We start from the raw sequence: 26245 nt of genomic DNA, 5'->3' as shown, positions 1-26245 counted from the left end.
TCCACTTTCTTTTAAGTTCAAAAGAACACTATTGTATTTTATCTGGTAAATATTTCATAATCAGAAAATCCACCTACCACAGTTTCAAAAAACTCACCAATCAGGGTCTTTATTTCCTTAATCAATGTTTAGAGTCTCCCCATTACTTCTTTAGATGAAGATGAAAAATTTTACCTACCTTATCTCCAAATATATTATTTTCTTACCTCAATCAATGAGTATTCTGTCACTTAGAATATGTAAAAACATTCCCTAGGTGAAGATTTTCTCTAACAGATACAATGAATACAGGAAACGTGCAGTAAGAGGACTTTGTGGGATTTAGAGTCAGAGAGAAAAAGTATTGAATCGCAGAAAACTGGGGAAAAAAAAAAAGCAATGTTAAAAAACCAAAGTGGAAGAAGAGCAATTATATAGGTTCCTCAAGATATGATGTTTGATATTATAAGACAGAAGTTTTAATATGACTGAAATGAAAATAATGGAAAGGACTGGAACAGCAAGATTTGAGAGAGGCATCAGGGTTAGATATAAAATTCCTTGAAGAACATAAGTTTGCATATAATATGTTGAGCATTCCTGTATAAAGACACATTTTTCCAAGCAGAAAAGAAATCAAGAAAAGAACACTGAAACCAATGGACTGCCTCGCTTCTGTAGTTAACATTGCCCTGTACCAAATTACTCCAAAATTTAGTGGCTTAAACAACAAACATATACTATCTCAGTTTCAGGTCAGGAATTGGGGAGAGGCTTCAATGGGTGGTTCTGCCTCAAGGTCTCTCATGTGGTTGCAGTCAAGGTGTCGACCAGGGATGCTGTCATCCCAAGTCTCAACTCAGGAGAGAAAATCTGCTTCCCAGACCCCTGACTTGGTTGTTGGAGGCTTCTGTTCCTTGCTGACTGGTAGTCAGAAGCCTCAATTCCTCATCACAGGGACACTCATAAGGCTGCTCCCTCTTGGCTTCTCCAGCATGAATAATCCGAGAAAGAGAAAGTGAGCGCAAGGATTTGCCTTCCACAAACCTCTTTTTTTAATTCACTCCACCAAGGATCGAGGCTCTCAAATACTTGGATTTTGAAACAAGGGACCCTCCTTAGGGAAAGGCCACATAAGTCTTTATTACTTATTATTCTGTGTTACCATGAAGAGAAACTAAATTGTACTTTTCTGGAAAAAAAAAAGACAAAATGTTTTTGTTGTTGTTGTTATTGACCACTGAAGGACTAAATCTTCATCTAATTGATCTCATTGGCTTTTGAAATTAAAAAAAAAGTAATAAAGCCCACATCAAAGGAAAGGACACTCTCCTGATTTCTAAACAAGAGATTCTAAAATTACAAGGAATATCATGGGAGCAGTAAGAAGAAAATAACAGGAAATTTATGAAAGTAGCAAGATTCAATTCGATTTTGTTGAAAATCACTATAATTCACAACGATTGAGCAACAACATTATTGTGTGACAGTATTCTAAAGGAATGATCAGTAAAATGCTCATTTTAGATTATTCCATTTTCAAAATTATCTAAAAAGAGAGACAGAGACAATTAAAAAAATGATCAAAAGATAATAATGGGGCCCTAAGAGGAAACATGAAAGTGCTGTGCTTCTGCAGTCTAGCAGGAGGGAAAAAAAAGGAATAATCATTTAAATGAAATTTGGAGGAATTTTGGCCCATAAATAAAGTTTTTGGTTTTGTTTGTTTTTTTTTTTCTCCTTTTAAACAAAAAATCATTCAAATAAGGGACTGAGGAAGGATCTGGAGTCTTTCTGATTGGAGATTTTCAGAATGAGACTAAAAAAATATTTTCTCAAAAATCTCAGCTATATATTTACCTAAAGGCAGGTGGCTAGAACAGAAGATTTTTCAAGGCCCTTAGGATTTATTATCTTATAATTGCATAATTTCATGGTAATTCAAACTACTTTATACTGTCAATATTCTTTATTTATGTGAACAGGCATCAACTTCTGTTATCTTGTTTCATTTATAATGTAAGAGGTTGAAAAGCACCTTCAGACAGCAATTTGTAGATGATCTGATATGTCTTTATAGTTATGTAAACATGAAAGATTTAAAATAACTTTACCCAGCTTCAGTACTTATAAAGTGAAGGTATGAAGCAGCTTTCCATAAGAGAAATTAAAATAAACAAACAAAAAAACAGTAGAACGCTAGTGAAATCCTTTATTGTCTACCAAATACAAATCCATACTTCGTGGTTGGTGGTGAAAGGTCACGGACCTCTTCCAGCAACCACAAATAAAATTTTTGTCAATCATAATCAACGTGACTGTATGATAAAGTCTGAAACTTTTATTTTTTTTCACTTAGGGGCATACTGAGGTTTCAGCAAAAATGACATCTATTGGTTGGTTTATTGTGGCTTGAGCTTTTCTATATGCTTCTCCTCAAAAACAGACCAAAAACAAACAAAAAAGAACATTTATTAACATTTGTTAAAACATTAATCTCCATGTGTCATCATCTCTTTATCTGTAAAATAGGGACTAATAAAAGAACCTACTTCATATGATTGTGGAGAAAATTAATTGAAGACTCCATTTGAAGACTCACAATAAACTTATTTTAATTATGATTATTACAGTAAAGGTAACTGATCACTACCTGGTAAATTCACCAAATTAAACAATGCTCTCCACTGTCTACATAAAACATAATACTTAAAGCAAACTCAAATGCTATGTGGCTAGAAGGCTCCCCTTACATTCATTTGCATACTTCAAAAGCCTGTTGGTGTAGAGACCTTGTTATGTATATTGTTGTGCCGGTTTGAATGTATTGTGTCCCCCAAATGCCATTATCTTTGTAGTCTTGTGGGACAGAATAGTGGGGATTAAGTTGGAATGTTTGAATTAGGTTGTCTGCATGGAGATGTGCCCCACCCAGCTGTGGGTGGTGACTTTGGTGGGATACTCCCATGGAGGTGTGACTCCACCCATTCAGGGTGGGCCTTGATCAGTGGAGCCATATAAAACATGCTGACTCAAAGAGACTGAACGGAGTGTAGCTATGAGTGACGTTTTTAAGAGGAGCAAGCTTGCTAGAGAGGAACATCCCGGGAGAAAGCCATTTTGAAACCAGAACTTTGGAGCAGACGCCAGCCATGTGCCTTCCCAGCTAAGAGAGGTTTTCCGGACGCCATTGGCCATCTCCAGTGAAGGTACCCGATTACTGATGTGTTACCTTGGACGTTTTTTGGCCTTAAGACTGTAACTGTGTAGTGAAATAAACCCCCATTTTATAAAAGCCTATCCATCTCTGGTGTTTCGCATTCTGCAGCATTAGCAAACTAAGACAATTGTGTATGTTGCAAATACATAATTACTTAATAAACTAATGTAATGTGCAAAAAGAATGTTTTTGTTCATATGGAAGTTTAGTTGAATAACCTCGAAATCTATAAAAAGAAAAAGATGAGCTCCTAAAATATTAATAATGGGTTAAATCAGAGAAAATATTTAGATGAAAAAAATAATAATATAGATCCATTCTGCTTTTATATTACATTGAAAATTTCTTTCACTTCTTTTTCTACTTAAAAAAAGTGTATTATTTATATAGGTTGTTTCTGGTTGTAGTTTATGCAAGAAGGAAGACACCGAAATCCAATCATCCTATCATGGGACTCATGATATATCATTTTCAATTTAACTAAGTTTTCCCATTAGTTAAATAACTACTGTTTTGAATTCTGTTGGAAAGAGGGTTATATCGTTTTACTATTTGTTAAATCAAGTAGAGAATATATAAATGACCATTGTATCATTCTTTTTACCTGTATTCTTATATTTTGATATCTCAGAATATAAAATAGTGAGTGGGCAGTAGGAAAAGGAAAATAGTGTTAATTTAAAAAGGGTCTATGGGCAGTGAAGTTAATTGAAGTTTAGTGATTGACAAAAGGAAGTTTGAGGCCTGTTGTTATGGTTGTAGTTGGGAATATTCAGAATATTACAAGTTTCTATGTTGATGTAGATTTCTAGTACGGAGGAAGATGGTGATGATGAAGAAGAGAGAAAATAACCAAGGGAAGGAAGAGTTTGACTAAGTTAGATGCGTTGAGTTGTGGAACAAAAGAGAAGATAGAACAGAGACACTCTTCCATTTTAAGAAGAAGGAAGAAGGATAAGATGTGTTCAAGAGCAGATAAAATTGACATTTGCAGAAAAGATGAAGGAGTTTGTGTCTGGTGGCATATGCTTCTGTGTTTTTCAGTGTAGTATGATGTAAGTTTATGAGTTGAGAATGTAAGAGAATGGACATAAGGGAGAGTTGAGGAGAGAGGAGATGTGAAACTTGGAAAAGCAAGCTTGCTGGGAAAGTTTGCCAAGGCTATTATGGCCAGAGTTGAATATCCATTTGAAGTTTGTCATAATGGATTCAAATTAAGTTGGTCAGTTCAGTTGTATGATTATCTTCAATAAATATGAGCTGCTTTGGTTCAGGCAAGGAAGTTGGATAATTGGATTAATCAAAGTTTGTGCCTCCCGCCTCCTCTCCCCAGAAAAAGAAAAGCAAAGTAATTAAAGGTATTGGTAACTGATTATAAAGAAGGACTTTAAAATCTAAGATAGGTAGGGAGAGAAATTAATACAGAGGGGCTGATGAATAGAAGAAAAGCCATTGTGTCAATGATTTAAGGAAACTGGGGGTCAAGATATCTTAGCAAAACAAGTACAAGTAATCAAAAAAATAAGATCTGGTAGCCTTGGGGAAACTTTCATAAACTTCAGCAATCTGCATACCACTAAGATTTTTGAGATTTTTATACCACTTGTACTATTACTGACAAGATTTTTAACTCACCCACCATTTTAAATTAAATTTACTTAATAAGAAAAATTCAAATAATCTTAGATTTTCAAAAACATAAAATAACCATAAAAACTAATTAACTATATATTTAAATAAATAATTATTAAAGCAAAAACCTTCTTACTGTATTCTGCCAACAAATCATCTCTTTAATTAGTGATATATTTTAGGAGTCTCTGAGAAGATAATGTGTTTCCTGGCAGATGGCTATATACATCAAACAAATAAAATCCTCTGCATCAGCATACAGAATCTTATTTGGAATGAAATAAATTGCTATCATAAAGGTGAGAGAACCCAGAGGCAATACTTCTGGAATTCACGTGGATCAGATTGGGCAGTAGGAATGTGACTGATCAGTAGCCAGCACTTTACATGCAGAAACTAATTCAATTCCAAATTTGCATGCAGAAATTTACTTAATCCCCAAACCACCACATCTAGTAGATTGCACTGTTTCCATTTTATGGATGATGAAATGGGTACAGTATTTAGAAAGTTTAATGACCTCAAAAAGTCACTGAAAGCATAAAAGGTTACTCTGGAGTGTAAACCAGTCTGACTCCAGAAATTTGTGCTAATTCTGAACTACATGTCTTCTGACACAGAATATTAAAGCACATAATACAAGCCAACAATACACATTCAAATACTTACTTTTGGGACACCAAGGCGACTCAGAAGCATACTCTGGGAAATTATAGTATATAACAGACTGCAACTAAAATGTTTCAAAATGTTGAAAAATAGTAAAAACAAAAAACTTGAAGAACATTGAAACAGATAGATGGTAGAAAGAGAAACAACAAAAGCAGAAAACTTGGAGGTTAAAATTTAATTTTAAGATAAGATGAAAGTACGGAGAAAAATTAACTGAAAATGTACAAACAAAATTCTCAGAAACCAATATTATATAAACATATATACATATATATGTAATTTATAAATAATATATTTTTTCTATCTCTAGCTCTATCTCCAGCTTTATAACCAATAATATATATACACATATATACATATATGTGATTTATAAATAATGTATTTTTTTCTATCTCTAGCTCTACCTCCATCTCTATCTTATTCTTTGAAAACATTTAAAATCTGCAGTTGGAACAAGTTTGAGTCTCTACGAGATTCAGAGTAGATCAGGCTTTCTGCAGTTCCACAGTGTGGAATCCCCATTATCAGAATTAGGTATGGTGGACAGTTAGAGGGTAGAGATAAGATTTGATGCTTGCAGCATTAGAAGAGATAAGAATGTGAGAATGCATCAAAGTTTCCTATAGCAGGTTGTTAAATGGTCAAAATAATGTGGAAGCAACCTGGTAGAAGTAATAGATTCCTCTTGCTTCCTATCTACCTATAACCAAAGGAAGCCCTTTCATTTTGTTTTCCTCCTAAATATCTCTGAATCTGAATCCACTTATCTGACTATATGAGCATTGCTTAGTTTAAGTCCTCATCATATTTCACTTGGACTATTGCTATGGTTCCCTTCCTGTGTTCTTGTTTCTAATTTCTCTGCAAGGGTGTTCTTTATAAAATATGACTCTGATCACATTATCTTCCCATGTAAGACCATTCCCTGTCTTGTAGGTCTCACAGGAAAAATCCAAGCCATCATTATGGCACATATAGATAACCATGATGTGAGTCTCACTCAAGATCAGCTACATAATTTGTGAGTCCAATGCAAAATGAAAATGTGGAGCCTCTTGTTCATAAATTATCAATAATTTTTAAATTATGATAGCAAAGCATTGAACCAAGTACAGGTCTTTCTAGGAGGCACAGGTAACACACCCGTCAAGCTGATCCTGGTCTAATTCACCACTTAACCACATCATCTGACATTTCTGGACAAGTGCCCTCTGGGTTAGGAATGTTTAAATAATTATAGATATTGAAACACCATTACTTTTTGCCCTTCCAGACTTCTGCAATGCCATCCATTCGCTCTGTCTGGAAAGTCTTTCTTCCTCTGATTCACTGGGAAAAATGTTGATTTTCCTTTAAAAATTCACCTCATATTTTTAAATATGTGAAACTTTCTCTGAAAAATCAAATATTTGATCACTGCCTCCTGGATGACACCACCATTCCTAGTGTATATTTATAGTTTCATTTATCAAACAATTACAGCATTTTATTTACATATATTTCTCTAAGTCTAGTACAGTCCCAAGAAGGGGGTCCATATTTCAATTACATTTTATTCTCCCATGCTTGATCAGTGCCTGGCATTTATTAAACAGTGTTTAATAAATAAATTAATGATTTGTATATTACAGCAATTCTAAATATTTTGAAGTCATGAGCTACTGTTATTTGTACTGCTTCTGAAAGTTTTAAGTGTAATAACTTACTGTAATTTTAGATAAAATTGAAAGTTTAAGTTGTTAGTGTTGGAAGCATTTGAAACTACTCTGTATTTGAAGACATTTGGAATGGTCAAAATTGTGTTTTGAAAGTTTTATCAGATAAGTCATGTGCAGTGTGAAACACAGAACCCACTTTCAAAACCCACTCCAAATCTGTCAGTTCTTTGAGATTTTCATATTTTTACTGAAATTTTGAACAGACGGTTTCATCTTTGTTAACATTTCTTATATTAAAAGTTTTACAAATACTGTACAGCCAGAGCGCTACTGTGAAACATAATTCAAGTATTATAAAAAAATAATAAATTTGAATATTCAATGGTAAAGCAATGAGAGATGGTACATGACTGCTTCGTGGGCTTATCTATATGAGGAGATGTTGTAGGAATAGGAAGAACTGTGAGCATAAAAGACAATGTATACAATGGCAGTGATGATTGAAGAGCTGTATATAGCTATACATTTTTAAAATGCTATTTTAGAATTATCTGCCAGTTTGATTTTTTGAGATAATACTTTTTGAAAGGATACTGGGAAGAAATTCTGTTTGCTTACATATATTACAGAATTCATAGGAAATAGGCTGTGCTTTCAAATAAGTCTAAGATGGTAATAAAAGTGCATTGTTTCATAGGTTTTGAAAAGCAGAAATAAGCTATCTATTTTTGTTTCAATTTTATATTTATTCTAATGGAATAAAATATGGTATTTTATTTAAATACAGTATCCATAATGAGAAATGTTTTTTTTTTTATTTTTGGACCTCTAAAAATTATTGTTATAGAAGGTAATATATTTTTATCTCCTTCACAATGCAAGAACCTAATAAATAGAAATCCAGAAAATAGTAAATAGAAAGAAGATTCAATTGTCTAATATAAGGATATTAGTAGGAATTTACTTAGAATAACGTAATTTTGTAGACCATTACATTAATTTAAATTCAAAAAAAAACTAACAATAAATCTTATGCTCTGTGGTGATATCCCCAGGTTCTTATAAACTAGTAACTTTAATAAGTAATTAGAGTATCCTTGAGGTTCCTGGGAATGCTTGTCCAGTAATGGTTCCATTTTCCAAAGCCTGGTACAATTCCATTATAATACAGGGAGTTTTTGATTGTCTTATCCTAGAAAGAAAGGGTTGTTTTAAGTGAAATCCTGTCATTCCCAAACTTTAGAACTTCTAATAGAATGAATTCCATATAAAAATGAAAATTAGAATCTATCTCAAAACTTCTGAGACTAGGATTTTTATAAATAAATTTTCATAAGGAAATTCTATATAAAATATAATATCTTTACAATTTTCCATTATATAAAACTATTTTCAAAATGCATATCTGTAAATTATTTAGCAGTGGAGCCCATTTTTTAAAATCTTTGTAAAACAAAGATCTTGGGAGAAATTGTAATTTACCTTCGACTATATAAGGCACACTTCTTTCTGAGATCCTTAAAACTACATATATGGTAATTAATTTGCTCTTCTGTGATTGATATGAGCCATAAGAAGAAATCATTTGCCCTATTTTTATCATATGCCAAGGTCATAAACTTTTACAATAACCAGGGTTGCTTGCATTATTATGTTAATGTTTGATGCCCCTCTCTGTTACCTGCTTCTATGCATACATTCCTGTGATGCCCCCACAAGCAGAGGCTTATCATCTGCCCCACTGATGACAGGGGTGAAAAGTAACTTATTTTGGTCAATGCAATGAGAGGAGATGTGAGGTGTGCTGTACCTAAGAAGTTTTAGGAGTAATTGAGTGTTCCCTGCATCGCCTCTCTTTTTCCTGTGTGAAAACAATACTCTAGCACTGGCATGAGAGTACATGACACAGACATGTAGGTCAAACTATGCTGGACAAGTGAGAGAGACATGAACCTGTGTTGAAAGTCACGAAGGCTTTGGGGATTATTTGTACCATGGCAAAGTTTAGCCTAATCTGGCCAACTACTTCATATTTTAAAACCTCATATTTTATACTTGATTAAATTTATATTGACTTTACTTATGAAAACAGGGGATGACATAAAAGCTATGGGGAGTACCTGTTACTTATAAATATGAAAAGGGAATGCGTCTTTATTGATTGTCTAGTTTGCCTTTTAGTCCTCACAACATCCCTGAAATGTGGGAAGTATTGGATTGATAGTTAGATTCAGACACTGAGGCAAGTTTTAATAAAAAGAAATCCAGCTGACTCTCAGGGTTAACTTAATTATATTATAAAACTACATATATAATAAACTTAGATATTAAAATTTTGGAATACAAATCTTTTGTAATTATTAAAAATGTCCACAAAACATCTATGAAATCAATTGTATTCAAGTTAACATTAATTCAGTTTGAAGGCTGATGTTGGTAAGATGACACTGTATCTATCATACCTCAAAAAATAAATATGGCACCTATTGTTACAATATTTCTTGCTTGTTGGTTTTTGTTTTTAGTTCAGTATGCTTGCACTACTGTTTACAGTGTATTAATTTAATTTTCTTATCACATTTCTTCATGTGAAACACTGACAAATGTGTTCCCCCTTAATATTCTACCATTAGGTTATTTTCCCTTCATTTGGTACAAAGAAAAAATTTACATATTAAATTCCCTAACTTTTTTTCACAAAACCTGAATGATTAAAACAATACTAATTTAAAACAGAGGAAATGGAACTCCTAGAAGAAAATATAGGGAAGCATCTGCAGGAACTTGTGTTGGGCAATGGTTTCTTAGACTGTACACCCAAAGCACAAGCAACAAAAGAAAAAATAGACAGATAGGACCTCATCAAAATTAAAAACTTTTCTGCTTCAAAGGACTTAATCATCAAAGTAAAACGACAACCTACACAACAGGAGAAAATATTTGGAAACTGCATATCTGATAAAGGTTTGATATCCTGAATATATAAGGAAATCCTTCAATATAACAACAAAAAGACAAACATTACAATTAAACAATGGACAAAAAACTTGAATAGACATTCCCTACAAAGAATATAAACAAATGGCCAAAAAGCATACAAAAATATGTTCAAAATCACTAGCCATCAGAAACGCAGATCAAAACCACGAGATACCATTTCACGACCATTAGAATGGCTGCTGCTAAAATAACACGTTGTTGGAGAGAATGTGGAGAAATAGAAATACTCATTTATTGCTGTTGGGAATGTAAAGTGGGGCAGCCATTGTGGAAGACAGTTTGGTGGTTCCTCAGAAAACTAAGTATATAGTACTACCACATGACTCTGCAATCCTACTACTAGGCATATACCCAAAAGAAGTGAAAGCAGGGACTTGAACAGATATTTGCACACCAATGTTCATAGCAGTGTTATTCACAATTGCCAAAAGATGGAAGCGACCCATGGGTCCATCAATTGAGAAATGGATAAACAAAATGTGGTATAGACATAAAATGAAAAAGTATTCAGCAGTAAAAAGGAATGAAGTCCTGACACATGCAACAACATGGATGAACCTTAAAGACATTATGTTGAGTAAAATAAGTCAGACACAAAGGACAAAAATTATATGATCTCACTGATCTGAAACAATTAGATTAAGCAAACTCATAGAGTCAGAATCTAGAATGTAAGTTACCAGAGGATGGGGTGGGGATAGGGAATGGGAAGATAAGGCTTAAAATGTACAGCGGTCCTATTTGGAATGACAGAAAGGTTTTGGTAATGGATGGTGGTGAAGGAAGCACAACATTGTGAAAGTGATTAACAGCACTGACATATATATCTGATTCTGATTAAAGGGGGAAGTGTTAGATTGTATGTATGGTAACAGAAAAACCATTTAAAAAAATCCGTGGAACTACACTACACTAACAGTGAACCCTAAGGTAGGCCATGGACTATAGTTAATAGTACAATTACAAAAATGTGCTATCATCAACCATAACAAATGTTCCACATCAATGCCAGGTGTTAATAATAGGATGGTATATGGGAATCCTGAATTTTATGCAGGATTCATGATTGTTCTCTAAATTCATAACTTCTTTAATAAAGAAAAAATAAACAGAGGTAATGAATTTCAGGGCAGTACAAAGCTCCTTAGTAGTGATAAGCCAAATAGTTCAGAAAACTTTTATATTAATTTTCTATTAACAAATAACAAATACCAAGCTTGTTAACATGTAAGAAGCAGTGTTAATATACAGAATTACAATAAAAATAAGAGATACATGACATTATACAGATATAAAGTTTCACTGAGATCAGCTCTTATGGAACATATGGATTCAGTGCTCCATAGGTTGAGAAATCCCAAATTAAGCCTTTGAGATGTTAAGTAACCTGTTGAGTCATACAAATCAAAAGTGATAAAGCCCAGATTTGAATCCAAATTTCTTTTTACGTTACCATAAAATGAATGCTCAAAATATAGCATAATTCTATATAAGTAGTTTGACAAAATCCACAAACGTTATTACATGATAATAATGACTGAAAACTAAGGAAGAAAAGTATTGACCAAAAGGACAGCATAATGTCAGAGATACGTATCAAAATGAAGAACAAGAAACATGGATTGTCTCATGCCAGAAGCAGATAACAACAGAAATAATATTTTATTGGAATTAATGTCAGGCTGCTTTATATTTCTTCATTTATCATTTATTTATACCCCTGTCTTTGCAAAAACACTTTGAGATAACTTACAATAAAAATGTAATAAAAATAAGGAAGACCAATAAAGTGAAGTAAAAGGACAATTCAGAGAACAGAAGGAAAATAATAACCAAATAAAAGCACTAGTTTAATAGAAGTTACTGCAGTTTAAGACAAAATATAAAACATTAATGCTGATGTTAAAGTCAGCTAAGTAAAAGGGCTTTTTTCTTGTTTTGTTTTTTTTACAAATTTTATGGTTCCCATTACTAATAAAATAAATCTCTATTTTTCAAAGTATTATTACAAACCACTGATGGTAAGATATAAATTTTATAACAGCTTCTCAGGAAAAAGTAAACTCATTTAATGGTCCTAAATTTTACTCTACCACACCGTATAAAAAAGTAACATTAGTTTTAGTTTTCTAAATAAATTTAATCAACTCCAAAAATGTATTCTCTGGACTTATGGGGAATTTCATTTAGTCACTCGGATGTCACTTCCATTCTACTCAGAATAGTGAGAATGTCTTGGGTCTAACGCAATTTAAACTTTGAGGAGGAGCATCTGGTCTCTGCACAGTCAGTGATGACATGCTGTCCTCCAGCCCACACACCCCCTTCACTCTGGTGGCTCCATCTCTTCTGAGATGCCAGTGCCTGGGGCCAAAGTCTGTAAGTGCATCATACAGCTATCGTCTCCGAAGTGCGCCACCCTCAGTGGGGAAGCATAAGGGAGCTGGCACAGGTTTCCTTCCATGGACCATATAAAACCCCAGTTCCTCTGGAAATGCTTGGAGAAGCTCTTCAGGGACCCCTCTTTTCCTTCAGCTTCCATCAATCACACGGAATCCATTCTCCATATTGTCTTTCCCTCTGGGCTAATCAAAATATTCTCCTCTTAAAGCCCATTTTAAACATAATTGAGCTAGGAGTCAGGGAATGGGATGCCAGCAGCACTCAGCTTATTCTTTTTATTTTTACTAATTTACTTTGCATTAGATATACATTTTAAAGGCCAAGTATGAAGGCTAGTCAAAGTTAGATTTTGTTAATTTGTTGTTATGTTAGACTTGGTATTGTAGGGTGTTACTACTTATTCAATTAAGACTATTCAATTTTAATTGTCAAAGACTGACAAAATGGAAAAATAGAAAACAATCCTTTTCCAAAATTAGGAATTTAAAGTGTAGTATAAAATGTATTCATTTAATTACGCCCTCACTCTCTCTCACAATATTTGTCTTTAGCTGGAAAATGTGACTGTGTTTGGCTATAAAGCTGAGAAAGGAATTGTACTTAAGGAACTTAGTGAACAGTAAGTTGATGCATATATATATTTTTGTTCTAGGGGAAAGAAAGAAAAGAAAAAAGAGAGAGAGAGAGAAAAGGAGCAAGCCTGACACTATGATTACCACACACTGAGGAGCTAAAAAGAAAATGCAGAAGTTGATATTACAGCACTTGCTTTTCTTCCATTGCCCTAGAAATTAATATGAACACTTTTGAGCACTTCTTCATTTGTGGTTCATATAGGACATACAGCTTTTTGTATTTATTGCTTACTTTGAAAATGCACAAAAACCTTGTAAAAGACTTGCAATCTCCCTATCCATCCCTTGCCCTTCAAATCTTACAAAAACCAGCAGGTTTTTCCATTAAAATCCTAGTCATGTGGATCATGTAAGAATATGTTATTGTTATAAAACAATACAGCGAACAGTGAGGACAAAAGCTGCCAAGTTAAACCCAAGGGGCAGAATCTGTCTACATATTCCCACACCCTTAGACACTTATTCCAGCCTGAACTGCCTGTGAGTTTCTGATGACAGTATTTGGCCCACCAGGCAATTCATTCTCGGACGGGTTCAGCTTTCTCCAGAAACTGCACTCACATTTTCCCAGATGACTATGTCTTTTATCAAAAACAGCAGTTGGGGAATTGGCAAGCCCAGCATCAGAGAAGTAGTCTAGCCATGAGAACTGGTTTCACCTGCAGGCAAATGTGGGAAAGGGCACAAGAGCAAGGCAACTTGGGGTTTGGGTTCTCAAGAATAACATTAAGTTCTGCAGATCAAGGCAGGAAAAATCAGTGATCCTCAGATGGCAAATGATACTTTTCTCCCAGAAATTAAACCAAGTATTTACAAACCTGGTTTATGTGTTTGTCTTTGAAATATATGAAGCAAATATTTTGTACTAAAGACAAAAATAAAATGGACAGAATGCATACGATGTTATAGCTGTACATGTCTATATATATCTATACACATAAACAAATAGGTATTCTTTAATAGCTGTTTGTGAGTCCTTCATTCACCTTTCTTACATATATAGATCAACCTATTATTATAAAACGTATTGGAATTACAGCAGGAAGCAGATTTAGCCGGTGTAGGCATGACCCTGACATTAAAAAGCAGCACGTGCTATATAACCTTGCAACTTTTTTTGGCCACGTAGGTATCTCTTTATACCCTGAGGGTGGGGTTAGAAAGTCTTTCTGTTTTAGAGGGAACACATACCCTGTCGGTGCTACTTTGGGAACCCATTTGTCTCTTCTGGTGCCTGAGAAATTACTGTAAATCTCAAAGACCAAACTTTCCCACACTTTGCTTGGGGTATACAGCTTGAATGCCAAACTGCAAGCTGTATCTATCAAGAGATTCCATTTGTGGCCTGGCTTAGTCTTCTCCATGCTGAATTCTGTTACATAGAATCATTTTGTCAGTCATTCCCTTAGACTCTGTCGGGTTTGGATTCCTAAATTCAAAACAGACAAACCACAAAACCCAAAGCACTGGCCCTCTACATGAACTTCAAACCTTTTCTTCCACTGGGACTTCATGTACTGGCTTCTCCCTTCAAGATTTGTGATAACAACATACTCTCCCTCTATAGGAAGTGACCCTCCAGCTATAACTGCTTTAGCTGTTCTGACCCACTGCCCTCACTCTCTCAGCCACTGGGGTTTCATCCTCCCTTTCTATACTGACACTAGCCCTTTGCCTACAATATATGCAAATTGGCCTATGTACAATATAGATAGGTGCTATATCATTAAGCACTGGTTTAAACAACCTTTGAATTACATTTGGTCTGAAGAAATGTTTATATCTTTGTATTAGGAATCATAGAAGCTGTGTGCAATTTTACACTGAAGGAAAAAAATCACAGAACTTATATATCCAAGATACGGAATTGTTATATACAATGCATGCAAGTCACATTGAAAATTTTCTCACTTTTTGCATAGAAAAGAGAAAAATGAGGGAGTTATAACTGCTTCCCTTAGAATACAAAAAAATTATATTGTTACCACTCTACAAGTTCCACATCATATATTGAGTGCTAAAAAACTCTGTTAAGTTCTGAAGGAAGAAACTGCACAATACCTGGGGTTTATAAGGGGGACTAAAGGAACTAGGGAAATACAGCCTAGAGGAAAAAAAGTGAAGAAGGTATTTAATTTCATTTTTATAATACATGAAAGGGTATAGTAGAGGCATGATGTTAGCTCCAAAGAACTGATATGATTTAAAAGTGTCAATAATCAAAAATACATACGCAGCTAGGGTATTTGAACTTTTTGTATTTACTTAAAATGTCTTTTCCCCCATAGAATTATACATGCTAGTTTTGGACTTATGGGCAAGAAATCACTTAGGCTATAACATACATAAGTGACAAATTTACATTGTGTTTTCTTTGTGGGTATTTTTGTGGTATTCTTTGTTAAGGTGTGCTTTTGAAGCACAATTTCATGGTATGTGATGAATTGTTCATTCTGTCTCTTCTCAAAAATAGCAAGTGGTTAAATATTCGTAGACTAATTCCAGATACTAATTAAATATAAAGCCTGATTAAAATGATCATAAACTGCAACAAATACCATTAATCATGTAATATTATGCCCTCTAAAAATTAGACTAATCCTTGCCCACTGTGCCAGTTTGAATGTATTATGTCCCCCAAATGCCATTATCTTTGATGTAATCTTGTGTGGGCAGACCTATTAGTGTTAATTAGATTGTAATTCTTTGAGTGTTTCCATGGAGATGCGCCCCACCCAACTGTGGGTGATGACTTTGATGGGATAATTTCCATGGAGGTGTTGGACAGCCCATTGGGTGGGTCTAAATTAAATCACTGGAGCTATATAAATGAGCTGACAAACAGAAGGAACTCAGTGCAGCTGTGAGTGACATTTTGAAGAGGAGCTACAGCCAAGAGGGACACCTTGAGGAATGCACTGAACTGAGAGAGGAGCTTCAGCTTACAGAGACATTTTGGAGATGGCCTTTGAAAGCAGACTTTTGCTCCAGAGAAGCTAAGAGAGGACAAAGCCCCAAGAGCAACTAAGAGTGACACTTTTGAGGAGCTGAAGCCTAGAGAGGAACGCAACCTGGGAGCAAGCAGATGCCAGCCACGTGCCTTCCCAGCTAACAGAGGTTTTACGGACACCATTGGCCATCCTCCAGTGAAGGTACCAGATTGTTGATGCTTAACCTTTGACACTTTATGGCCTTAAGACTGTAACTGTGTAACCAAATAAACCCCCTTTTATAAAAGCCAATCCATTTCTGGTGTTTTGCATTCTGGCAGCTTTAGCAAACTAGAACACCCACTGAACACTTTTTCCAAAATTCATAAAACCATTTAACCCAAGAGAAAATTATAGCTATGGCATAGAGCTGAGTCCATGATTTGGGCTTTTATTTCTGCACTATACTGAATATTTTCATTGAACATTTCTAAATACAGTTTGAAAATTAATATGCAGTGATTGCCTAAAGTATTTTTAAAAGTAATTTCTATTATGAAATTTTTCTAATGTTTTTATTTGCTTTAGTCTTTTTTCTGGTCAAATGGACTTCTATTGCAACTCACAGTTCTACTCTAATTCATGATCTTTTAATATTTCATTAAAAGTTTATAAGACTAGCTAGAAAGCAAATACTCTGTATTCTGAGAATAAATTTACATAGTTTGCAACTATTATCATCATGTCAATTTTTAGTTCAAAGCATTAGAAAGATTCATATATTTTAGGTTTATATAACCAAAACCTGGTAAAAGCATCAGAAAAGCATTTATTTTTCAAATTATTCTTTTTCCAGTTTTCAAGCTAACATTATTTATTAAACTTCCCTCTGTGTAGAGCATTACTACATTTTGTATTGTCTCTATTTGCAAGTGCCATAAAATATACTTAGTAAGAGAGAGACTCATGTACAAAACAATTAACACATAGCAGTGCTGCACATAACCAGGTGCCTAAAGAAAATTACAGGCTGTAAGTCATCATTAAAGAGGGACTATGGGTGAGATCTAGGAGTAACCAGGATTTAACAGTGTGGTGGGCATTGTGACTTGAAGGAAGACTGGGATCTGAAATTCATTAAGAGGAGAAAGGGAAAATTCAAAGAATAAAGCCAAAACTAGAATTTGTGCTGGAAAACAAAGGAAACTGAACAGAGCAATTCTAAAGGCAAAACCTCGAGAGGGAAAATGAAGCACAAAAGCTGAATGTTTGAGGTCAGATTTGCTCAGAATAGCAGTGGGCTTTGACTCAAGATGGGGATGGCAGGGAAAATCAAGTGGCAGGTCTGTCTAGCACATAGTGTCTAAGTGAATAAAATAAAACAAGAAGCACAGATACAAAACATAGTTCACTAGAAAAGTTAATTTATGAGAACCAGTAGGAATAGATACAAAGATTACAAGGCAAAGCTAGGAAATTATTGTTTTAATCTTGTTAGTGATACTGAGAAATTATATTTTCCTCCAAATTTCTACCTTTTACTTAACCTTCCATAATAATGCTAAGTAGCTACCCCACCTCTCCTGACGCCACCACCCTAAACAGTACTTAATGAAATGACTCTCCATCTCCCATCACTTCCTTTATTCTCTGGCACCTTTTAAAGTAAAAGTCACAGTTTCCTATACCCAGTTTTCAGATCAGATTTGCACAAATGCATAATCTCATAGAAGCATCAGGAACCAGTGGTATGCTGGAGCTCGCTTGCACCCACTCATAGGAAATGATTAAGAAAGTTTCAGGAATTTTACCAGCCATTATTAAACAGAGCTATTATCAAAAATTAAAGTATATCAATTTGCAACTAAAATGGCACATATTAAAAACAAAGGTAATAAATAATCAAAACTCTTCATGTCCTAATTATTTTACTACAATATACTATTCACGCTCTTGATCACATTGTTTCTGTTTGGTGGAAACACTGTACTGATGTGCTAGGGCCAGTTATGCTGTAACTGGCTCACAGTCCCATGACAGATGATCGTGTGCATCTCATCCCAACTGCACGTTCAGAGACATCACACGGGCACCTTGAAATTAGCTATGATGGGATTATTTATACCATGAAATTTGGCAAAATTTGGATTACTTATACCATGAAATTTGGCAAATTCTACAAATTAAAGCTGTTGTTTTTTTGGGGAGGAGAGTAGGGAGTAGTTTGTTTAACATTTATCAGTATACCATTGTTTACAATTACATATTTTCCCCTATTCTTTCCAAATAATTAGTTTTTAGTTCAGAGTTTTTTATAATCTGGAAATTGTCTATAGAGTATCTCTACTGCTTAAGGTTCCTAGGCTAGAAGCACATACATGATAGTTCACAATGTAAGATGCCTATAAACTATGAAATCTGATGTATTCACTTCTACAGGAATTTTTAAAATGCCTAGGTGTTCCAACATTCCCTGGTAGATAAGCTACAGGAAAAAAGGAAATCACGTTTGAGTTCTATGACAGCTCCTTGGTGTTAGAACACATTTCCTGCCAGGACCAATTATCAAATGGCAGGTAACAGGACCTCCTTAACAAGAAATCAAGTGGAAGATTAACTTGCATTGTTGGGAAATAATCCAGATCTCAGGATTTAGGATAAGAGCAACAAACTTCAGGAACAACTCTGTGAATCTCTCTTCAATAAAGTATTGCCACAATAACTTTAATAAATCTGAGCATCCTGATATACCAAACTAGACGCTCCCCAAATCATTTTCTAAGTATGTGATGACAGTGTGTCTGACAATGGGGGATCATTAAAGAAACAACAGCTTGAATGAAGGAAGGGCCTTGAGCTCCCAAATTTTCCAGGAAATCCACTGCAGATTTGGGGAGACAACAGCAAATTTATGCACCTTTATTCTGGGCCACTTCAGCAGTGAATGCATGTCATTCATTCATTTCTTTCTTTCTTTCAATATAATTATTGAGTTCCCATTATGTGACAGGCACTGTGCTGGTCATTATCCCTCCCTGGATTGAAATTACAGTCTAGTAGTGAAACAGACAATAAGCAATTACAAATAAGTACAGGTAAAGATATTTCAGACAAGAAAGAGTATATCCTTTCAGGGAACTAAAAGCAGATCAGGAGAGGCTGGTAGGGGTGAAACATTACATAATTTTGTGTACTGATTAAAAAAAAAAAGAAACGTTTGAACTTAAATTTTAAGGGAAGTGTTTTTATTATCTTTTAGGGGATGAGAGTAATCAAATGATCAAAATTTTATTTTAGAAATAACTGGAATTTAAAAACAAAACACTTAGTACTTCAATGACAGACTTAACCTTAATTTTTAGTAAGTTAAAGTAATAAACAATCCAAATCCCTGATATTAACTCAACTTGCACTGACAGAGAAGATTATGAACAAACTCATAAGAACTAGAGTACCAAGAACACTGAATTAGGAATTTATCAAGGCAAGAGTAAACCACCACTATGCCAAAGATTGCATCATTGCAGATGGTCATGGGAGGTAGCATTTTAATGTGAGAATTCAACACACTCTTTGTTTCACTGTTATTCTTTTAACAGAAATAAATATTTGGAAAGTTTTTCTGACATACTCCTTCTTACTAAATGGGTCAGTGTCCCCACTGTTCCCTACAGACCTACAACCCAAAGGGAAGAACTACATGTCAGGCTTAATTTCACACTGTACTTGAGCACTTCCTGTGACGTTCCAGCCACAGAGTCCAAAATTAAGCTGCTTAAACACCATTAAGCATTCTTCTATTTATCTAAGGAGTCCTTTGGGAATTTTTGATTTTTAAAAATAAAATGCCCTATTTAAAATTTCTGCCTGCCATTTTTACAATTATTGATGGCAGGGTGTCTCATACTACATTAATCTCCAGTGTGAGCAAGAAAAATAAAAGGATGTTTCTACTTTAAAATATGGCACATTGTCTTAGATCTTTATGATGTGTTCCTTTTGCATTTTCTACATGTATTGGAAACTGCGTTTCTCAGATGTGCCACAATAGCCACAATATTTCTTTTTGTTTCTAAATATTTTTGTGATGTTCCTCTAAAGGGCTTCATCCACTCTGTGAATCTTATAGAAATGTTTGTGGAGATGGTGAGGATGATAATTATAATAGTGATAATGATTCTGGCAGCCAATTTTTCAAAGCGTCAAAAATTTGGATTAATCCCACTGCAGTGTGGAAATCACCACAGTCGCTATTTTCCCTTTGACATATACTGACAAAATAAAATAGCTTTACCTTCACTTACCAACCAAATTCTATAGCCCAGAGAGAAAGCATCGTAAAACTGTAAACTGCTTATTGTATGAAATAGGACAAAACTGAGTTGGATTACTGGCAATTATATTAATTATCTGTGTTACATGAACGAATTTCTTACTCTCAGCAACCTTCAGTTGCTGTACCATAAAATAAGAAAAGCAGTAATTGTAGCTAAAGTGGTTAAATAAGACAACATTTATTAACTGCTTGGCACACAATATGTACCTAATGCGTATTTTACTTCTGAATTTTGAGAGAAAATGCAGTTACTACAAATTTATTTATGTTTCTCTTACAAACAATACTGAGCTATAAAGAACTCAAGAATATAATCATATTTCATAAAATATTTTATTTAACTTGCATTTATTTTAATAAATTTTTCTTAGTATTTTTAGATTAAATTTTAGAAAAAAATTTTATACATTTTTCTTAGTATTCATTCTCCGTGAAGAAGTATCACTAATTTAATACAGTCTAGCATAAGGAAAGAATGCTTAGTTATTCTTATATAATTTATTGCTATATGTAATATTATACCTTGAAATCTTTCCATTCCTTTTGTTGTTCCTTTCGCAAATATTCAGTTTTAACATCCTCCTACATGAAAACATAATATTAGATTGATTTAATAAGACAATATTTTTTCAATTATTTAGTATTATACCATAATTTCAACCACTAAATTCACAATTAAAGCAAAATGTTTAACTGTGGACAGCTGGAAAATAATAGCAGATGGGTTGACTAGGAACATGGCAAGAAGAAATGGGATAACTTATTTAATGCATCAGATTTGAAGAACAGAGTCAGACCTTGAAAGCAAAACAGGGCCAGGAAATATAGTTCTATTGGTACTTATAACAAATAAGTATCAAATATATAAATAATTGAATTATATTTGTATAAAGCAAGACAGACACAGAGTTGTTCCAGGCATTCTTGAATCTTAATAATGCTATGATTTTTCAAAATAGAAAACAACTATGTAATGAGTGAAATTTTACCTACTCCCCATTTTTAAATAAATATTTAGCCATGATGATCTCCATGGTGCTAAGGAATACTAAAATTCTATTATTCCATTTCTTCTATGTATATCATCTTTTTTCATTGATTTTAAATTCAAATAGTGACTATGGTGAGTGAATACAAGTCTAAATATATATCGAATAAATGTGTATATAATATGTATGAGAAAATGCTCAGAACCAATAACCGTCTTACTAGCTATCTCCCACAGGGCTTTTAGTTATTAAATCTAAAAGGATATTTTAGAAGGATGTGATTAAACACATGAATATAAAAACAGATTTCTTAAGGAGAAAATATATATTCACATCAAAATCTGGGATTGTAACTTATGGCCTATGAATGACAAAAATAAATTAAATATTAATGAATTTGGTTTCATACTGTCATCAAACATAGTAAGGATTTAAAAGACATATAATGTATAACAGCTTATTTTCCTTCTGGAATCTCTTCATTGACATAATATAGTAAGGTTTCAGTTGTTCAACATGATTGGAGAATAACTTGTCAAAATAATCAAATTAATTAATGGAGAGTAAATTATATGAATTACTCATTTTGGGCAAATATCAATGAATTGAAACTACACTAAACATAATTTAAGCATTAGTAGTTCAGCAGGCATATAAATACCTTCTCTTTTACATTACTTATATTTTTACTTAATGTTTAGAAACACTGGTTTACAGAGAAAGTCCCAAGTTATAAATGCCATATAAAACTGCATTGTTTTAATTTGGAGATTTGTGATAATTTGGCAATCTCTTTTGAAATTGTGCCTATCATGAATCTCAGTCTGAAGCAAACTTGAGGATTAATGTAATAATTATGGCATTTCTGACATTATTAATCCTCATATGAGGATGATCTTCTGGATAACTTCACATTATAGAATAGTTAATGACCCCATACTCTTTTTGGCAGTCTAAATGAGACATCTTTTAATGAAAACAAAAACAGATGTTCGATATTCACAGATGTCCAGGGCAACACACTAAATACATGCAGGGAATGGAAATCCTAGAAACCTCATGCACATGCGAGAAACGCTGACCAGGGGTCACAGGATTTCTGAGTAACTTCATATGGCTTTCTAAGAGTAGAATTTAGTTCATGTATTAGATAATGATAACTTCCCCCTTCCCACCCTCTATACTGCTGCCAAAACTAATTTTCTTTCCAAATCATAGTAATGATCCGCTAGAATTTTTAAACCACATTTGGATTTATTATTTTCACACTGTTCCTACATAAAAGAATAAAATAATCAAAGGACTGTAATATGCAAAAATAATTCATCTGCATTATCAAAATACTCAAATTCACCTCTCTTGTCCCAGAATTTCAAATGGCTTCCTCCATTATTCATTTTGCACCAATTCAAATGTCTTCTTAGTGAGTTCTCCTGTTCAGCTCAAGCAGAATGTCTGACATTATACTATACACTTATAACTGCTTGTTTTTCTCTCCCAATAGAGGCTTTGGGAGAGCAATGAGACTCCTGACTTTCTACAGTCCTATTTTCAGAGCCTAGAAAAAGGATATGGTAGTTGCTCAATGAATATGTCAACTAAATGAAAGTGGACAGAAACCAAGTTATTTTTCTTTTCTTTAATTTTTTTTTGTCATCCTCATCCAGTAGGAGCTACAGTATCCTGCATTTAATAGGCAAACTACAAATGTCATTCAACTGAATTAATGTTCTACACTAATGTACCCCTTTAAAAGTGATTATTCAGCTAACTTAATTTTTTGAATTGAGGTATCAATAACATACAATGAAATGCATTTTCTTATATTTTCTGTTAGATGAGCTTTGACAACTGTATACACCTGTGTTGCAATTACCTAAAACGTGGTAAATAACATATTTATCATCTCAAAAGTTCCCTCAAACCCTCTGCAAAGAGGAAACCACATTCTAACTTCAATCATTGTAGATTAATTTAGCATATTTTACTAAATTAAATCATCCTCTTTTGTTTAGTTTCCCTCACTTCACATAATATCGATAAGATTCTTCCAAATTGTTACATGTACCAGTATTTTGACATATTGGTGATTAATCTTCACTTGTAATAATTAACCATAATATGCTTACCAATTATCCTGTTGATGGACATTTGTAGTTTTTTCATTTTTTTAAAATTAGGAATTCGACTGCTATCAACCTTCTTGTCAACACCTTTTTTGTGTGTTTATAGCTATATGACCATTGAATTAAATACCTAGAAGTGGAATTATTAGGTCATTGAGTAGATGTATGTCTAACTTTGTAAGAAATGGCCAAATATTTCTTCAAGCTGGGTGTATAATTTTACACTAACACCAGCAATGTATGATACTTCTAGTTGTTCCTCATCCTTGTCATCATTTGGTGAAGTTAGATGTTTACATTTTAGCCATTCTAGTGAATATGAAGTAGTATCAAATTGTGGCTTTAATTGTATTTTCCTAATGATTAACAATGTTGACCACATTTTCATATGTATATTGGTCAATTCTATATCTGCTTTTGTGAAGTGTCTGTTCAAGTCACTTTGCCAATTTTTTTAAATTGGTAGTTTATCTTGTTACCATTGATATGTAGGAGTTCTTTATATATTCTTCATGTGCGTCCTTTGACAGATTTATAAACTACGAATATTTTTCCTCAGTCTGTGATTGTACTGTATTGCCTCTTGATTGTATTAATGTTGTCTGTTGATGGGGAGAAACTGGTAATATTGACATAGCCTGGTATATCATTTAAAAATTTTTTTTATGCTCAGTAATTTCTGTGTCTTAAGAAATACTTGCCTACACCAAGATAAAAATATTTCCAGTGTTTTGTTTAGAAGATTTATGGTTTTAGTTTTAATATTTAAATTTTTGACCTATCTTGAATTATGTTTTTCTTGTTGTTTTAGTTTCCTAGGCAAATACCATAAATGGCTTGGCCTGATCGATGGGAAATTATTAGCTTACAGTTAATGTCCATATCAAGGCATCATCAAGGTGATGCTTTCTTCCCAAAGACTGGCTGCTACATTCCTTGGCTCCTCTGTCACACAGCAAGGCACATGGTGGCATCTACCAGTCTCTCCCTTCTCTTCCAGGTTTTGTTGATTTCAGCTTCTTGCTTCCATTGTTTTCTCTATGTCTGAATTTCATTCTCCTATAAAGGACTTCCATAAGAGGATTAAGACCCATTCTGACTAAGGGGGGGGCACACCTTAATGAAGTAATTTCATCAAAGATTCCTACTTACAATGGGTTCACACCCACAGGAATGGATTAACTTTAAGAACATGTTTTTATGGGGTACATTCAGCTCCAAACCATCACACTTACAGCATGAGGATACGGGTTGAGGGTTATTCTTTTCCATAGAAATTTTCAGTTATAATGATTTTTCCTTTTCTCATTGGATTGACTGGAATGTTGGTAAAAAAAAATATATATATATATATACTGACCACATATTTGGGCCTATTGTTGAACTCTATTATATTGTTCTAGTTTGCTAATGCTGCCAGAATACAAAACACCAGAAATGGGTTGGCTTTTATAAAAGGGGGTTTACTTGGTTACACAGTTACAGTCTTAAGGCCATAAGTGCCCAACATTTAACAAATCAGCAATCAGGTGCCTTCACTGGAGAATGGCCAATGGTGTCCGGAAAACCTCTGTTAGCTGGGAAGGCACGTGGCTGGCGTCTGCTCCAAAGTTCTGGTTTCAAAATGGCTTTCTCCCAGGATGTTCCTCTCTAGGCTGCAGTTCCTCAGAAATGTCACTCTTAGTTGCACTTGGGCTATTTGTCCTCTCTTAGCTTCTCCGGAGCAACAGTCTGCTTCCAAAGGCCATCTTCAAACTGTCTCTCATCTGCAGTTCCTGTGCTTTCTTCAAAGTGTCCCTCTTGGCTATGGCTCCTCTTCAAAACATCACTCATAGCTGTACTGAGTTCCCTCTGCCCGTCAGCTCATTTATATGGCTCCACTGATCAAGGCCCACCCAATGGGTAGGCCAACACTCCATGGAAATTATCCAATTAGAGTCATCACCCACAGCTGGGTGGGGAATATCTCCACAGAAACACTCAAAGAATTACAATCTAATCAACACTGATAACATTTGCCCACACAAGATTACATCAAAGATAATGGCGTTTGGGGGACACAATATATTCAAACTGGCACATATATCTTTTAACTTCTTTGTTTTTTTATGCCTATATAACTGCTTTAGTTTGCTTGAGCTGCTATCACAATTACCACATGATGGGTTAGAGCAAACATTTGTTGGATCATGGTTTCAGTGACCAGAAATCTAACATCAGGGTATCAGCAAAGTTTGTTTTGTCCCTGCATACTGTAGCATTCTGGTTTTGGCTGCTAGCAATCCTTGGGGTTCCATGGATTTCCTGTCCATTGGCAATGTCCTCTTCTTTCTTCAGCTCTTCTGGTTTTCTGCTGACTTCTGGCTTCTCACTCTTTACAAAACCTCCAATAATCTGGATTAAGACCTACCCTGATTCAGTGGGCCAAACCTTAATTAAAAATAGACTCATCAGGAGATCCTATTTATAATGGTTCATACCCATAGGAAGGTGGGTTAAGATTAACATGTGTAAATTGTGGTTTGTAATTCAATCTATCACAATGACATTTTGTCGATCATTGTAGTCTGATAGTAAGTCTTGAAATCAGGTATGAAAAATCCCCCAACTTTGTTCTTTCTCAGGGTTGTTTTGGCTATTATAGATTCTCTGCATTTCCACTGGA

Source organism: Choloepus didactylus, chromosome 14 (assembly GCF_015220235.1).
Source record: "Choloepus didactylus isolate mChoDid1 chromosome 14, mChoDid1.pri, whole genome shotgun sequence".
NCBI classification, from domain to species: Eukaryota; Metazoa; Chordata; class Mammalia; order Pilosa; family Megalonychidae; genus Choloepus; species Choloepus didactylus.
The sequence above is the reverse complement of the archived record's forward strand: the minus strand, read 5'-3'. Positions refer to the sequence as shown.